The sequence below is a fragment of the Mus caroli genome, unplaced genomic scaffold (assembly GCF_978045245.1).
Source record: "Mus caroli unplaced genomic scaffold, Mus_caroli_1 scaffold_20, whole genome shotgun sequence".
In the NCBI taxonomy this organism is placed as follows: domain Eukaryota; kingdom Metazoa; phylum Chordata; class Mammalia; order Rodentia; family Muridae; genus Mus; species Mus caroli.
Window position 1 is genome coordinate 56,125,417 of NW_028227275.1, and position 18,349 is coordinate 56,143,765.

The 18,349-nt window shown below is 47.9% G+C and overlaps 1 pseudogene; it reads right to left on the minus strand.

Moving 5' to 3' along the window:
• Positions 1–11,170: 11,170 nt before the first annotated feature.
• Positions 11,171–13,220, minus strand: LOC110285960 (enoyl-CoA hydratase domain-containing protein 2, mitochondrial pseudogene; annotated as a pseudogene).
• Positions 13,221–18,349: the final 5,129 nt, after the last annotated feature.

An 18,349-nucleotide genomic window follows, 5' to 3' on the forward strand; every position in this document is an offset into this window, starting at 1 on the left:
ATCTCTAACTGGTTGCAAAGCTTTTCCTACGTATAACTGACACATGGTAGGGCTATTTGCCATTCCTTGGGGCAATACCCGCCATTGATACCTTTTATCAGGCTCCATATGATTAATAGAAGGCAGGGTAAATGCAAATCTAAGTTTATCTTTCTTATTCAATGGAATGGAAAAGAAACAATCTTTAATATCTACTACTATAATTCTCCAATCCTTAGGTAGAGCTGAAAGTAGGGGGAGTCCTCTTTGTACAGGACCCATAACTTGCATTTGTGCATTAATGGTTCTTAGGTCATGTAACAATCTCCATTTACCTGACTTTTTCTTTACAACAAAAATAGGGGTATTCCAGGGTGATTGTGTGGGTTCCACATGTCCCAGGTCTAATTGTTCTTGTACTAATTCTTTAGCTGCTTTTAACTTCTCAGAGGGTAAAGGCCACTGAGGCACCCACACTGTGTCCTCTGTACGCCACAGAATGGGCAAAGGCTCCTCAGCGGCCCCTAGAAAAAACCCAGCCCTTTCTTATCTGCTTTTTCTGTGGATTTAACTGGTGAAATTCTACCCTGTAAGTTTTTTCCAAGACCTAGTCCAGGTATATATCCCATTCCTTTCATCATTTCCTTGCTTTTCTGAGAATAATCATTAGTCAGTATAAAGTTCATGGCTGACAACACATCTCTTCCCCATAAGTTTACAGGTAAAGGGAGTACATAAGGTTGAAAAAGCCCTGTCCTTCCTTCTTTATCTTTCCATTGTAAGGATTTTGCACTTATAGTTGGGGGAGCCTCATATCCTAATCCTTGTAAGCTATGTGACGATTGATTAACAGGCCAAGAAGCAGGCCACCAATTACTGGTTATAATGCTTTTATCTGCTCCTGTATCCATTATACCTTGAAAGGTTTTTCCTTCTATTTTAATTGTAAAGTGGGATGATTATCCAAATCTAAAGATATGTATGCCACATTAGTTCTTGTAGAACCAAGTCCCTTATCTCCTCGGGAATCCTGGCTACTAGGGAACATGTTATGCAAACTAGGAAGAATCAGCAATTGAGCAATGCGATCTCCAGGAGAAATGGCTACGATACCTCGGGGTGCAGAACACATAATCTTAACTTGTCCCTCATAATCTGAGTCTATAACTCCGGGATGTATCATCAATCCTTTCAAATCAGAAGAGGACCTACCCAACAGTAGGCCCACTGTATCCTTTGGTAAGGAACCTCTAAAATCTGATGAAATAGGTTGACACCCCATTTGAGGTGTAAGAACTACTCTGGAGGTGACACAGATGTCTAATCCTGCTGAACCCGGAGTGGCTCTCCTTGGTCTCTGGGTGGCCTCATGGAAACTGTGGTCTGAAATGCCCCATATATTTGGGGGCCCTGGGGACGGGGGCCCCTCACTCCGTTTTTTGGCTGTTGCACTTTAAACTGAAGTATTGGCCTTCCTTTTATATCTCTGACTGATCTACATCCATTTGCCCAATGTCTTCCTTTCCCACATTTTGAGCAAATACCTGGTACTGTCTTTTCAAACCTACTCTTTCTACCCTTTGTACACTGCTTTGCATATGACCTGTTTGTCCACAATTATAGCAGGTTATTTCTTTTGTTTGCGCCATCAAAACTGCGGCAGCCAGCCCTGCTTGGTCGGTGAAAATAGGACATCCCAGCAAGGAGAATCTAACCTCTCTCCAAACCTCCAGACAGAAGGTCCGCCTATAGGTGGCTGCCGAGGAGGCATAGGGAGGGGGTGCAGAAGCTAATTCGCCTTCCTCCTCTGCCTCAGCTCTTTTATTTTGTCCTTTCTGTCCACCTGATAACACTGTGTCTCCTTTCTTTTTCTTTTTTCTTTTTAAGCCCTTCTCCTCTTCCGACATACTTTCTTGTTGCTCTGTAAGGATTTTCTGACCTGTCTTGACTGCCTCTACACACAGTTTCAAACAGTAACAGAGTCCATATATCAGAACAAACAAGACCAAAACTATCAGACCTACCCACAAAGGGTCAATGGGAGAAAAAAGCATAACTCATGAACCTTAACTTGTCCCAAAGCCAGGAACCTTATCTTGTCCCAAAGAACCTTATCGTCTCAATCTTTTCTTTCCTACCCTTCTCTCCTTCCTTTCCTTTCCTTTCCTTTCCTTCCCCTTCCTTTCCTTCCCTTCCCTTCCCTTCCCCTTCCCCTTCCCCTTCCCCTTCCCCTTCCCCTTCCCCTTCCCCTTCCCCTTCCCCTTCCCCTTCCCCTTCCCCTTCCCCTTCCCCTTCCCCTTCCCCTTCCCCTTCCCCTTCCCCTTCCCCTTCCCCTTCCCCTTCCCCTTCCCCTTCCCCTTCCCCTTCCCCTTCCCCTTCCCCTTCCCCTTCCCCTTCCCCTTCCCCTTCCCCTTCCCCTTCCCCTTCCCCTTCCCCTTCCCCTTCCCCTTCCCCTTCCCCTTCCCCTTCCCCTTCCCCTTCCCCTTCCCCTTCCCCTTCCCCTTCCCCTTCCCCTTCCCCTTCCCCTTCCCCTTCCCCTTCCCCTTCCCCTTCCCCTTCCCCTTCCCCTTCCCCTTCCCCTTCCCCTTTCCCTTCCCCTTCCCCTTTCCCTTTCCCTTTCCCTTTCCCTTTCCTTCACTATTTCCTTTTCTTTATCACCAATTCCTTTTATTTTTCCTCCCTTTTCTTTTCCTTTTTCTTAAAAAACATATCCCCCTTTAGCCCCGGGATCAATTTGGAAGACTTACCGTACCACCATTCCTCAGCTGAAGAGTTCTGAATCCACGCATTCGGATCCTTCTTAGCAGTCTGTTTTGCAGAAACACTTTATTAACCGCTCATTCCCCGCGAGGCAGTTCTGAATCCTCCCTGTAGCAGGGGGTCTTTGCTCTTGCCTGAAGATGTTTCTTTTCCCGGGTTTCGGCACTACTTCTTGCGCACGCCCGACTCGCCAGCAAGAATGACGCTGCAACAGGATTCTTCCGCACACGTTTATTGGGAGAGCTTGATTGCAGAGGTGAAGAGACCCCAAGCCCAGAACTGGTGCTGCTTATATAGGTCTAGGAGAGGCGTGTCTCACACCTGGATTGGTTATGCATGGTTATGCTTACCACCTCATTTGCATGCCTACATCTGATTGGTTAACTTGTCTCTCATCTGATTGGTTAACTTGTCTCTCATCTGATTGGTTAACTTGTCTTTCATCTGATTGGTTAATTTTGGTTAATTCTCAAAACCTCATCATGGCAAAAACACTTTACTGCCTATGTATGTGTGGTGGCCAGCAGAAGCCAGCGCCACCCTGCAATGGCACATGTGGCTTCTCACAATTTACCATTGTACTTCTCCAGAGACATTCAAGAAGCATAAGTGTATGGAAATGTTTCAATTTCACATTATGTTATGGTAAAAAGTCAAATTTCTGTATTCAAGTGGGGGTACAGGGTGGAGAAATGTTTCTACATACATATCTATCATTATTGATTTATTTAATGTGCACGACTGCCTAACACATGCATAGCTAGCACAGGTGGGAGTCAGAAGTGAGTGTCAGATCCCCTGACACCAGAGTTACAGATGGTTGTAAGCCACTATATGGAGGCTAAGAATCAAACCCAGCTTTTTTGGAAGAGCAGCCATACTCTTAACTGCTGAGTCATTTCTCCAGCCCCCAGAGTAGTGAAACTTTAATTACTTTGCCCTGTTTTGAGAGAACTAAGCGAAGAGAAGAACATCGCCTTTAATGTGGAGATGATATACAATAGTAGATGTCGCCACTCTAGAACTATGCAAAATTTTCAGATTGGTTTTGCCCATTAAGGAAAATTTTCTGTCAGCTGGGTGGTAGTGGCACACATCAATCCCAGCACTTGGAAGGCAGAGGCAGATAGATCTCTGAGTTTGAGACCAGACTGGTGGTTGACACATGGAGTTCCAGGACAGCCAGGGTTACACAGAGAAACCCTGTATCAAACAAAATAAAACAAACACAGAAAAAAGAAACCCAATAAATTTCTGTGAAAAAAACAAAAAAGTTCAAAAAATAAATTGAGTAGTAGGTTCTTTTAGTTTGTTATAGGAGACAAGGTTTCTCTGTGTAGTCCTGGCTGTCCTGGAAGACCAGGTTAGCCTTGAACTCAGTGATCTGCATGCTGGAATCTCAGAGATCTTCCAAGTGCTGAGATTAAAGGCATGTGCTACTAGGTCAGCCTAAAGATTTTTTAAAAATTAACTGTAGATTAACTAAATCAGATTATTAAGTATTCAGGAAATATATGGAGGATGTAAATAATGCCTGACAATTCTTCAGTATAATTTCCCATATTAAAATTCATTCTTTTAGATAAAGAAAATGTGGTGCACTTACACAATGGGGTATCACGGAAAGTATATATATATATATATATATATATATATATATATATATATATATATAGAGAGAGAGAGAGAGAGAGAGAGAGAGAGAGAGAGAGAGGAAATTTGCAGGCACAGCTGGGCAATGTCTTTACTCCCAGCACTCAGGAGGCAGGCAGAGTCAGTGAGTTTGAGGCCAGCCTGGTCTACAGAGCCAGTTCTAGGACAGCCAGGGCTACACAGAGAAACCTTGTCTTGAAAACACCAACCACCAGACAAGTCACCCAGACCAGAAGCCCAGCATGGCAGGGCTTCAGGAGTGGGACTGGGACACCATCCCAGCATAAAAACTTCGACCTGCAATCTGCTCTCCCTGCAAATGTGCTAGGGCAATGGTGGCACAGAACTTCTGGGAGAGGCCAGCTAATGACTGGTCTAATTTGAGATCTACACCACGAGAGGGAGCCCATGCCTGACTCTGCCTAGAGGCAGAAACTGGAGGCTGGAGAGCCCAGAGAATGAAACAGGACAGGTCAAAACACAAAAACAAAATCAACAAAATGAACCAAACAATGAAATGATTCCTAACAATGCTCTGCTACACTCACAGATCCCGGCCTGGTTCAGTCATCATCTGAGGGACGGCCTCCAGCAGTGATGGGAGCAGAAGCAGACTCACAGCCAAACATGAGGCAGAGAGGTCCCAGACTGGAGGCCACCATCGGGCCCCTCAAGGATACTGGGAGCACACAACCCCTGGCATCAACTAAGCAGAACTCGTGGGGGCTCACCGAGTCTATTAGTCAGGGTTCTCTAGAGTCACAGATCTTATGGATGGTCTCTATATAGTAAGAGAATTTGTTATTGTAAGACTCTGATGAGCTTTAGCTTATCTGGGACCCCCTGAATGAACCATGTGGAGCCAGAATTGATGCAATAAGCAAGAGGAACTTATTGTTCCAATGCACTGGGATCGTCCCAGACCCGAAGGAGAGGAAGTGACCTCAGGCAGCCGGGTTGGCGAGTTTTTAAATGGTTTCCAGGGCATCAGCAACTAGGAGCAATATGATTGGCAGAACAGTGAGCCCTTTAAACTGATTGGTCTTTAGGGAATGAGGTAGTAGGGTCTTACTCAGCCTCTTCCTTCTGGCCTGCATGTTCTCTGACCTGTCTCGTGTGTGTGTGTGTGTGTGTGTGTGTGTGTGTGTGTGTGTGTGTGTGTGTGTAGGGGGGGTCCAGTGGAATTTTCTAATGGCTGAACAGACCTCTTCATTCCCCCCTTTTCTTTGTGCAAGCTTCAATCCTGAAGCTATTGCTGTCATTCTGATAGCTCATACTCCTGTTCTTCTGTATCTAGTTCTTTGTACCTTCTGCTTTAAGATCGTTAGTTGTACTGTATCTATGTGCTCCTTAACAAAAGCAACTAAGCAGTTTAGAATGTAGGGGCCAAAAGTCAACAATAGCAGAACAATAATTAGGGGTACTAACAAGGTGGATATGAGGGTGGTTAATCAAGAGGAGTTAAACCAAGACTCGAACCCGCCCTGACTTTGTTCTCTCTCTCTCTCTCTCTCTCTCTCTCTCTCTCTCTCTCTCTCTCTCTCTCTCTCTCTCTCTCTCTCTCTCTCTCTCTCTCCACTCCCCCTCCCCCCGCTTGGCTAGCCCGTTTCTCACCTTGGTCATTGTTTCTTTAACTACCCCCAGAATGGCCTCCAGTATGTGTTCCCTTATGTTTCACACCCCTAGGCAGCATAGAAGAAATGGTTGGCCCCCTAACACTGATGGGCCTGCTGCTGGCTTCTCTCATCCCAGGGGCACACATATATGGGTTGATTCTCACAGGACACATTTTAACTTTGGGTGTCTGCACCCTAAGCCCCACCTTTCAAGGACACTTCTGGGACACAGTTTAGATTTACAAGTCCTTTGTCCCCCACAGTCAGGCAATCCCTCTCCCTATGTCTCCAGGGCAACAACACCCCAGAAGTCAAGGCCCACTGATAAATCATAGAAATCAAAGACAGGGTCTAGCCACCAGATACAACTGGGATAGTGGACCAAGCCACATCACCAGTGGCTGAGAGCACTTGCTAAGTCACCCTGGTAGGGTTGTGGGGGCTGCCGAGGCTAAGCACTGGAAGATAGATGTCTCATGGTTTCTCTGGCCTTGCAGAAGGGGGTTTCTAGGGTGTCTGGATGCCATCTAGTTGGCATCAGGCACAGGTGCTGATCTGATGTGAACCCAGGCAGTTACTCCATCCACTTTAACAGAGTCAGGGTGGTCAACAATACCAGGAATGGCCCTCTCCACTTTGCTTCTCAGTGTTCAGCCCGATGCCTCTTAACATATATCCAATCTCCAACTTGGTACTTGTGTGGAACCTCTGGGGTACCTACATTACACAGGACACTAGTTTAGGCCACAATTCCAGGTGGCTGATCTGGAAAGCTTGCAATCGAGCCACAAGATCTTTGTCAGCCTAGAAAGTCACTCTAATAAGATCAAGAGCTGGGGTCAAGGGAGTGGGTGTCCCATGCAGGACCTCAAAAGGGGTTAGATTAAAATAGTAGGGGGTGTTCAGGGCCAAGGGGAGGTCTCTTGTAGGGGTTATGTTTATTTTCTCTACCTGCCCTGAGCTCTGGGGATGGTATGTACAATGGGGCTTCTAATTAGCCCCTGATATCTCTGCCAATCCCTGACTTACGTTAAGAGACAAAAGCAGGATATTGTCCAATCCAATTACCTTGGGCATTACTAACCTCTGGAAATTTTTCTTCTAATATCTTCTTAGCTACCATGGTAGCTGTTTCCTGCTTGGTGAGGAATGTCTCAGCCTATCCATGGAAAACATCTACAGACACTACAAGGTATTTGTAATCATATTTTCCTGGCTTAACTTCTGTAAAATCGACCTCCCAATAAACCCCAGGCTGCTCTCCCCTAGGTCTTTTGCCCTGTTTACTCTTGGCTGCATAAGCATTCCCCTGCTGGCACACCTTACACTGTTCTACTATCTCTCTGGCCCAGAACTTGAGGTATATATATAGTCTCTTAACTGCTTGGACAAGCTTTTTATCCACTAAATGAGTCCATTGGTGCATTGACCTAGTAAGTCTTTTGCTTGCTTTCTGGGGAGTATAGTTCTCCCTTCTTGGGTGCGCCATTGTTCTACCTTCTCTTGGTAATAGTTGGCAGGGTGGCTAGCAATCTGAGTCCTTTCTTCTTCTATATATTTTAAGTGACGCCATCCGTTAGTCCAGTCCCATTTCCCAGCAGGTGTACTTGCAGGCCCATAACCAAGATAGGCTCCTTCAGAGCCACTTGGTCTGTATGGTAATTGTCCTGGGCCACTGAGTCTCTTCTTTTCTGATGTCCTGGGCAGTGAATAATACTCACAGTTGCCAGCTTCATTAGGGCATCCAAGAGGTTCAAGATTTCCTGTTTCTGCTGGGCATGGTGGCACATGCCTTTAATCCCAGCACTTGGGAGGCAGAGGCAGGCGGATTTCTGAGTTCAAGGCCAGCCTGGTCTACAGAGTGAGTTCCAGGACAGCCAGAGCCATACAGAGAAACCCTGTCTCAAAAAACAAAAAAACAAAAAAATCCTGTTTCTCCTGATGTGAGTAGTCCTCTCTCTTGGCATATAGCCTCGTGGGTGTGGGCTGTGGCAAAGGCATACCTGATATCTGTATAGATGTTGATCTTTTTGCCTGCCCCCAAGTCCAAGGCTTTGGTCAGAGCTATCAGCTCTGCCTTTTAGGTTGACATTCTTGGAGGAAATGGTTCTGCCTGGACCACCTGGTGCCGTCCACAATGGCTGCTCCCGCCTTGCATTGTCCCTCTACTGGGCAGCTGCTGCCATCAGTGAACTAGGTTGCCTCAGCATTGAAGAGTGGCTGACCCGACAATCACCATCCCTGGTCCTCAGCTGGAATCTGCTGGCAATCATGAGCTGGTTGATTGAGGTCAGGGTTGGGTAGCAGAGAGGCCAGGTTGAGGGCCACTGGTGACGTGACAGTCACCCAATCTAAGTTTAGCAACAGAGTCTGATAATGAGTCATGTGGGCGTTGGTCAGCCATCAACCTGGGGGATGGTAAGCAATGCTTTCTAAGGTATGGGGAGCTGTCACAGTCAGATTTTGCCCCGGAGTTAATTTATCAGCATTTTAAACTAAAACCACCACTGCTACCACTATCTGTAGACACACAGACCACCCAGCAGCAGCAGGGTCTAATTTCTTTGACAGATAGGCAACTGGTTGCTTCCAGGGGTCCAGCCGCTGAGTGAGCACTGCCTTGGTTATGAAAGAACCTAGTGGGGAAACCCCCACTCAACTCCCAATTCGGCGTGCACTCAAGAATCACGAACAAACAGACTGTCTTGATGTAAAAACATGAGGTAGTTTAATGGCAGAGCTCCAGGTCAAAACGTATCTCACACAGGAGACAGTGGATTCGACCACGAGGCTTGGAAGCTAGGGGTTTTTATAGAAAAGGGGCTGGGGCTGGGGGAAGGAATTGGTGCGGTTTCACATGATTGGTCCATTTAAACATCAGCAGACTATACATGCAGATAAATTTAACTTAGGTCAGAAGGGCGGGAGATGGGGAGGCATGTCATTCTCTTTATCTTTATGGCTAAGCAGCCTCAGGAATGTCTTAACAACGGGCCTGCCCGGGCATGTCCTGGCCTGTTCTGCTATGTTCTCAGCCCCAGGTTTCAAAGCTCACAAACAACTCTTTGGGCTATTTGACATACATTACATGAGTCACAGGTCTCAAGTTTTATTTTCTTTCAGTTATCCCCCTGTTTTCTGCTACATAAAAGTGGAAAGGTCTGCTGGCATCAGGCAGTCCTAGAGCAGGGGCCTCCAGTAAAGCTTGCTTAATCATGTCAAAAGCCTGTTGCTCTTCTTCACCCCAATGGAAGAGCTGTCCCTTTTTAGTCAAGGTGGGGGCAGTCCATTCAGCAAACCCTGGAATGCACAACCAGCAGAACCTGGCTGTCCCCAGGAATTCCCGTGCCTGTTTGAGGCTCTGCGGAGTTGGGGTGCAGGATCGTCTTTTTCAGCGTTAGAGAGCAGCACCGGCTGTCTTTCAGCAGACAGCCCAGATAACTTACTTTTCTCTGGCAGATTTGGGTCTTCTTGGCTGAGGCTCTGTATCTCAATCCTCCCAGTTCCTCCAAGAGGCATGTAGTCCCCTCTAGACTGTCCTCCTTAGTCTTGGGCCCCAGGTTTCTTCACAGGCAGGAGGGGAATATTCCAAGCTGATTGGCACTGCCACAGGATCCCTTGTTCTAGGAGCCTGATAATATGGAGCGCAATTCCATCCCAGGCCTCCCTCAACATCGGATATTGGTGCACAGACGCCAGGGAGACTTGGGCTCTGAGCTCCACGTGGATGGACTGGTTGGTGGCCCTCCCCATCCCTGCCATCTCAGCCCAGGCCTGGGGAAAGGCCTCGAGCCACCAGTCTAGGTCCTGGGGTGCCCTGTCCAAGGTCTCAAACAACTTGTACTCTCTAGCCTGAGACTCAGGACTCTCTGTAGATTCCTTCCCTGTCGCTTTTCTTTCTTTCTCTTTCTCTGCTCCTTTTCCTCCTGTCTGTTATAGGAGACTTTCTCAGCAACTGGCACTATATCTTTCAACGGCTTATCCTGTCTTTCTAGCCTGACACTTTTTCCTGATATCTCTACTAGCCTGGTCTATAAAAGCCATCGTCACAGTAATTTTATGCTCTTTGCTGCTGGGGTCATACGGTGTATATTGGCGGAATGCCTCCATGAACTACAGGTGACTCATATAGTCTCTGCTTAACCTCATGTACCTTGGTCAAATTTGTGGGTCGTCATGCAGCCCCTGAGACCTGCCAGTGGAGTCAGGTGGCGGACCTTTGGGTGCCCCTTACCTTTTGTCACATTAAAGTCCCAGTCAGGTCTAGTCAGGGAAAACCCACTGTCCACCACAGCCTGATCAATCGATGATGCACCTGTGTCTGAGGGGGTATTCTTTCTGGCTTCTGGCTTCCTGCATTATGAATAAAACAGTCTCAAAGAGATTAACCAGCCTTTTGGAAAAAGGGAGGTGGGGTTGAGCCTTCCAGTTGTACAAGTCTGCCAAAGAGAAGGGCCAATGTTGTATAGCCTGATTGCTCTTTTCCAGAGGCCCATATGCCCTCAGTGAGAGAGCCACCGTGGTATGGGGGGTGGGAGGGTAGGGTGGCTCTCAGGTCTCTTCCCGTTCCTCCCTCTGGTGAAGGTTGAGGATCCCAGAACTGGTCCTGGGGCTGGCAGGGCCACGGGGGAAGGGAAGAGGGGTCTGGAGGAGGAGGGTCTTGGAATAACAGGTCCGCTGTTGGAGAGTCTTGGAAGATCAGAAGTTTCTCAGATCAGGGTCTCTCCTCCCGTGCTTCCTTCTTCCTGATGGCCAGAACCTGTGAGGTGGATCTTGGGAAAGCAAGGCTTTCATCTGTGAGGGATGGGCGGTGGGGGCGGGGAGCTCCTCCGTTAGATTCTTCTAGGTAGCTCTATAGGGCCGTTGGTCCGGGTGTCCTAAGGATCGACTCTCTCCTCTACTGCTTTGATCACCTGCAAGTCAAAAGTTCCTAAGAGTGGGTCATACAGAGAAGCAGAGAGTAAATAACTTGTCTTTCAGTCTGTCAAATATCCAAAAAGTGTGGTCAGTTTAAGTCCAAGAACACAGAACGAGATACCAACAAACACAGACAGATCGACCCTGCCACAGGTGGGCATTCAGGTCCAAGAACACAGAGAAAGATAATTAACACAGTTTGCCCCTTTCATGGGCCCAGTTACAGACAGCTTGTCCCTTCCACAGATGCAGAACAAAATTGTTTGGCTGGCTCCAGTGGCACCGAAACAAACCTGGTCCCTCTGCCATACGGCAGGAATCAGATAAATCAGGTTAAAGCAAGACTCAGCTCTTGCAGATAGTCTCTTGCTGTTTCCAGAAAGAGCAGTGCCTTCCTGGCTCCCTACAGGTGGGCCTGAAGCATCCTTCAGCTCTCCCCTCCTGCTGTCACAATGTTAAGGTATGCCCACAGCAGTGTACCACACCAGACACCATAGGCTCTCTGAGCCTCCCAACTCTTATTTTTTTTTTTTAACAGTTGCAGCATGTTTATTGAACACAGGGATATTAAGTCGTCAGAGAGACTGTTAGAGAGGTTAAATGAGAGGTTAAATAGAGAGGTCCAGAATTCCCCTTGCGTTACAGAGAGCTGGAGTCTGAGGGCGGCCTCCTGACACTAACTCAAAGAAACTCTGTGAGAGTAAGTGAAGGTGTCCTCATTGCTCCATCCATGGTGATCAGAGCCAATGACACAGAATGCAGAGAGTCCAGTCACTAGCCAAGGTGAGCAATATGGAAGGTGGCAGTGCACTGCATGGTCAACACCTTGGTTCTCTGGAATATCTGGACTTTATGGTGTGTGCTTAAAGTTAGCTGGGTCACTTTGCCCACAAATTTGGGAGCTCGTTTCTCCCTGAAGGCTGCCATTCCTTCCAGCCTGTCCTGGGTTGGGATGTTCTGGGCATAGCACATCTGTTCTATGGCCATCCCTGATGCAATGGCCACCTCCATTCCTCGGTCGATGGCAACTTTGCCCAGGCGCACAGCAATGGGAGCCTGGGGCAGGATCTCCTGTGCCAGTGCCAGGGCCCGGTGGTAGGCAGCATTACCCTCCTCATTCGGAGCCACGACATGATTTACCAGGCCCAACTCATGGGCCTGTGCCCGTTCAGTCGCCGGCCTGTGAAGATGAGCTCCTTTGCTAGGGCCACGCCCAGGCAGCGAGGCAGCCTCTGAGTCCCTCCTGCTCCTGGGAGAAGTCCTCAAGTGGTCTCAATTAGCCCCATGACAGCCGAAGAAGCTGCTATTCGGAGGTCACAGGCCAGGGCTAGTTCCAAGCCCCCGCCTAAGGCAAACCCGTCCATGGCTGCAATGGTGGGTGCAGGGAAGGCTGCGATCTCACTCATCAGGCCTCGGAGCCGCTGGACAAAGGTCCCCACCTCCACATCACTCATTTGCTCCCACTCCTTCAGGTCCGCATCTGCACAGAACACTGCACAGAACACTTCCTTCTGAAGAGCAGGACCCGGACTTGCTGGTCTTCCCGAAGCTGGGCCAGAGCTTCCAGCAGCTCACTAACAAACACATTCCCCAAGGCATTGCGGGCATGAGGTCTGTTCATCAGAATCTCAGTGATTCCTTGGTTGGGACCAGAGGTCAGAGCCTGCACTTGGATTTCGGGTGTCCTGGTCGTCGCGTGAGAGGCTCAGTTCCGGGCCCCAGAATCTCCAGGGGCAAGGGAGGCGCAGCGCGCGGATCAGTAGGCTTTAGCATCGGGGAGCAGGCCTACACGGTGACACCGAGCACCGAGAACCGGACCTCCTCAGCAGAGCTGGAAAATCGAAGTTCCGGGGCGGGGGAGGCCTTGCCAAGGGCTCCACCTACGGGCAGAGAGAAAGGTGCAGCGGTCCGCAACCCTGCCGACCCCAGGTTCAGCTCCTTCGTGAAATCTGGGAATGCTGCAGATTTCCTCCGAATGCACGGCTAGGAAGGTGGTGTCCAAAACTGAATGTGTTGTGTGCACCTTCTTCACGTGTACCCTCAGTTCATGTCATTTCATCAGTCACTGTGGGGTGGTCTGCACCCACTAACCGCCTCCCAACTCTTGCAAGCAAAAGTTCAAACAGATTTACAGAGTCAGACTTTGACGAACAGCAAGACAAACAAGAACTGCGGTAAAGGCTCGAGACCTCCAACTCACCGCTCCAGTGTGTTCCCACAAGAAGTCAGATTCCCGGCCAATGCACCAAATGTAAGACTCTGATGAGCCTTAGCTTACTGGGGACCCCATGTGTGAACCCGTGGAGCCAGAATTGATGCAAAAAGCAAGAGGGATTTATTGTTCCCGTGCACTGGGGTAGCCCCAGACCTGAAGGAGAGGCAGCGACCCCACCCCCACCCCCACCCCCACCCCCAGCAGCTTGGTTGGCGAGTTTTTATATGGTTTCCAGGGGTGGAATAGAGCATCAGCAACTAGGCACGATATGATTGGTAGAACAGTGTGCACTTTAAACTGAATGGTCTTTAGGGAATGAGGTAGTAGAGGCTTACTCAGCCTCCTCCTTCTGGCCTACGTGCTCTCTGACCTGTCTCTTCCAGTGGGCAGGGGCAGTGGAATTTTCTAACAGCTGGGCTGACCTCTTCATTATGATGACTTAGTCTGTAGTCCAACTCCCCAGCAATAGTCAGCTGTGAATGGGAGGTCCAAGGATCTAGTAGTTGCTCAGTCCCACAAGGCTAGTAGATTCCAACAGATAACTGCAAGCAGGGAAAGAGCAAATCTTCCTTCTTCTAATGTCCTTGTGTAGGCCTCCAGCAGAAGGTATGGCACAGATTAAAGATGTGTACCACCACACCTTGATCTGGAACTTGCTTTGTCCCAGATGACCTTGAACTCAGATTTCCTTGCCTTAGTCTCCTGAAATTCACAGCCACTACACCTCAAGATCTCCATGCCAAGATCCAGGTTAGAAACTTGTATCTCCAAGCTTCAAGATCAGGATCACAGGTGAGCCTTCCAATTCTGGATCGTAGTTCATTCTAGATATAGTCAAGCTGAGAACCAGGAATAGCCATTACATCAAGACTGAATAGGCACTCAATCACAGAGCCTTCATGGGTCTGCACTAGGTCCTAGGCAAATGTTATGGTTATTGGCTCTGTGTTTTGGGGGGATTCCTGACAGTAGAAGTGGGGGGGGGTCTGATTACTTTGCTTGCTTTTGGGAGCCTTTTCTTCCTCTGGGTTGCCTCACCCAGCCTTAATATGAGGATTTGTGCTTGGTCTTACTGAGTTTGGTTAATGGCCTTGGGAGGTCTGCTCTTTTCTTGGTGGGAGATGAAAGTAGGGGTGTGTATCTGGGGAACAGAGGAGGTGGAGGTAGGAAGCTTTGACTGGGATGAATTGTATGAGAGAAAAACAAATAAAAATTTAAAAAACTCATTCTTCAGAATAAGAATTTTCAGGAAAAAGAGACATCTCAATATATGAACTGGGGTGGAAGACACCAGTACACAGACAGTGGGGTGGAAGACACCAGTACACAGTGGCAATTTGTAATCTTCTAGTTCATAAAGTACCTGGTCTAATGAATTTACTTGTGAGCTTAACAAAAACATTTAGGGTACAAAGTACCCCAATTCTCTCTGTGGGAAGTCACATACACCATTACAAGATGGCGCTGGCTACCGCTGGCCACCACCCGTAAGTTCGGGTAAACAACCAATGTGCGCATGTGCATAAGGGTTTTGCGCCAAGTCACAGCCCATCCCGGGGAATGTAAATGAGGTACTGAAAGCACAACCAATCAGGTACAGACACGCCACTCCTAGGCCTATATAAGCAGCACCAGTTCTGGGGCTCGGGGTCTTTCGCCTTTGCTATCAGGCTCTCCCAATAAACGTGTGCAGAAGAATCCTGTTGTGGCGTCTTCCTTGCTGGTGAGTTGGGCGTCCACAAGTGATGCCGAAACCTGGGAACGAAACATCTTCAGGCATGAGCGAAGACCCCCTGTTGCAGGGAGGATTCAGAACTGCATCACGGGGAAGGAGTAACGTAAGTCTCTGAGAGGTTTGCTTCCCTTTGGAGTAGATCCTTTAGCAGTTGCTTGTCTCATCCCAGTCATCTTTATAGTCGTCCTGATTCTGTGCTTTACCTTAGTTGCCATCGTCCAGGGCACGAGTGTGTTTGCTGGGAAGGGAAACTGAAACCAGGCACTCGTCCGCTTTGGAAACTAATTAGGGCTTGTATACAGGATAAGAAGTGTGAAAAAGAGGGACAAAGACTGTTACAGGAACATCAGGAAAGTATGTCAGAAACAGAGAAAGATGAGAGAGCAGGAGTGCGCAGAAAACAAAAACTAGAAAATGAAAGGAAGGAAGGAAAGGAAGGAAGAAAAGGAAAGGAAAAAAGAAAAAGGAAAGGAAAAAGGAAAAGCAAAGAAATAAAAAGAAAGGAAAGGAAAAGGGAGAAAGGGAAAAGGGAAAAAGGAAAGGGAAAGGAGAAAAAGGAAAGGAAAAGAAAGGACAAGTTAAGCTTCACGATTTTGGGACAAGTTGCACCAAGCACCATTGGGACTTGAGGTTTGCAGAGGAACAGAGGGTTTTACTAAAAGGGGTCTTGCCGGTCTGGAAGTTGGTGAGAAATTGCATAGAAGATAGAGAAAGATGTGGCGCAGAACTCCAGAGAGGTAATGAGGCGCTGAATCAGGTGAGAGAGGAGCACTCTCAATTGGTTTGGGCGAGAGGGTCCGTTTGTGTTTCCTCAGGATCATCGACAACAGCTGCGGGTCCCGGAGCGGCTGACCAGAGCAATTCAGGGCAGGCGGAGCTATGAGGACGTGGATGTTCCTGTGGCTGGGAATGCTCCTGCTAGTGAGAACTGAAGAGCTCTGTGTTCCTGAAAGCCATGCCATTGACACATTCAAGTGTTTCCTCAATTCTTTACATCTAATGCCAGACTTTAAGTCTTAATGGAACTTGAATAGAACCCATCACTGTTTGTGATTTTACCTCTTGGCTTACCTCTGCATTTTCCTACTTTAAGGAGTGGGTGGGAGTTCTTTTTGGCGCTGCCATATGCTGTGGATTGGTATGCATGCTTTGGTTGGTTTGCAAGTTCAGATCTCAACAGAAACATGACAAGGTGGCCATCACCCAAGCACTCATGGCAATTGAACAAGGGGCCTCCTCTGAAGTATGGTTATCCATGCTACATAAATAATAGGCATTCGAGTCCTTAGCTCTAGCACCCCACTGTGTACCCATTGCACTGGGATGAGTAAGACTCGATTTCCTTGATCAGCCCTTGCACATTGCTGAGGCTATGCCCATTGCACGCGATAGGGTGATCATGGACTGCCAAAAACGAGATCCTTCTTGATAGTTGAGAGCTGAAGAGGCTAGCGACTAGATCGTTGGATTAGGCCATAATATTAAAAAAGGGGGAGATGTGGGAAGTCACATATGCCATTACAAGATGGCGCTGGCTACCACTGGCCACCACCCGTAAGTTCGGGTAAACAACCAATGTGTGCATGTGCATAAGGGTTTCGCACCAAGTCACAGCCCATCCCGGGGAATGTAAATGAGGTACTGAAAGCACAACCAATCAGGTACAGACACGCCACTCCTAGGCCTATATAAGCAGCACCAGTTCTGGGGCTCGGGGTCTTTCGCCTTCGCTATCAAGCTCTCCCAATAAACGTGTGCAGAAGAATCCTGTTGTGGTATCTTCCTTGCTGGCAAGTCGGGCGTCCACACTCTCAAGTCTCTTCCAGAAGTTAGAAGGGGACCACTTCTCTACTCAATGTGTTTTACCTGCATCACCTCACTCCAAACCAAATGAGGACATTATTTTTAAAAAGCAATCCACAGAACCGTATCTGCCATGAGCATAGACATAGAGCTCCATGGTGACATTTGCCAGTGTTAGAGATAGGTTAGAACGTGGCAGTAAAGTGACAGCAGGGCAAGCAGAAGACACGGGGATTGGAGCCGCGTGGATCATAAACGCCTGCTGGTAAGCACCGCACTTGAGGATAAGGTCAGAGAATCATGGATTCAAGGACAGACTTTATCTCATAAAAACCAGCACCGTGCGCACAATGAGTGAACAAATGGAGTCACACGTGCACACACACAGGCACACGTGCACACACACAAGAATTATATGACATGATGAAATCAAATGGAGTCTAACGTGCACACACACAGGCACACGTGCACACACACAAGAATTATATGACATGATGAAATCAAATGGAGTCACACGTGCACACACACAGGCACATGTGCACACACACAAGAATTATATGACATGATGAAATCAAATGGAGTCTAACGTGCACACACACAGGCACATGTGCACACACACAAGAATTATATGACATGATGAAATGTGATTTATTCTAGGTTTGGTAAACTGGCTTAACATGTAAGTGACTGTATGCTGGGCAGCGGTGGCAGAGGCATAGATCAAGGCCAGCCTGGTCTACAAAGTGAGTTCCAGGACAGCTAGGACTTCACAGAGAAACCCTGTCTCCATAACCAAATCAACCAAAAAATATTTTTAGCCGGGTGTGGTAGTGCATGCCTTTAATCCCAGCACTTGAGAGGCAGAGGCAGGCAGATTTCTGAGCTCGAGAAACAGAGAAACTCTGTTTCGGAAAAAAAAAAAAATTATTTATTTATTTATTTTGCTTTTCGAGACAGGGTTTCTCTGTGTAGCCCTGGCTGTCCTGGAGCTCACTTTGTAGACCAGGCTGGCCTTGAACTCAGAAATCCGCCTGCCTCTGCCTCCCGAGTGCTGGGATTAAAGGAGTGCGCCACCACGCCCGGCAAAAAAAATTTTTTTTAAAATGTGGGTGTTGGAGAGATGGTCTGGTGGTTAAAGGCACACTCTGCTGCCTTAGGAGGATTAGAGCTCGGATCCCAACATCTGTGCATCATGCATGCGGGCCACAGCCACCTGGAACTCTAGCCCCACCTCCACGCTTCAGGAAGAGAAGTGCCAAGAATGTAAGGTAACTGATCATGCCTACATGGTGGAGTCTAACGTGCACACACACAGGCACACGTGCACACACACAAGAATTATATGACATGTGTAGAGCCTTTGAGGGACTGCTTGGCAGGAATCTAACATTAGCCCAGGACAAGGAAAGGGGCTTCAAGCAGGAATCTGACATTAGGCCATGACAAAGAAGTAAAATCAGGCCAGGCGTGGTGGTGCACATCTTTAATCCCAGCACTTGGGAGGCAGAGGCAGGCAGATTTCTGAGTTCAAGGCCAGCCTGATCTACAGAGTGAGTTCCAGGCCAGCCAGGGCTACACAGAGAAACCCTGTCTCGAAAAACAAAAAAAAAAAACAACAACAACAACAAAAAGTAAGATCAGGCAGGAATCTGATTTTAGAGTGGAACAAAG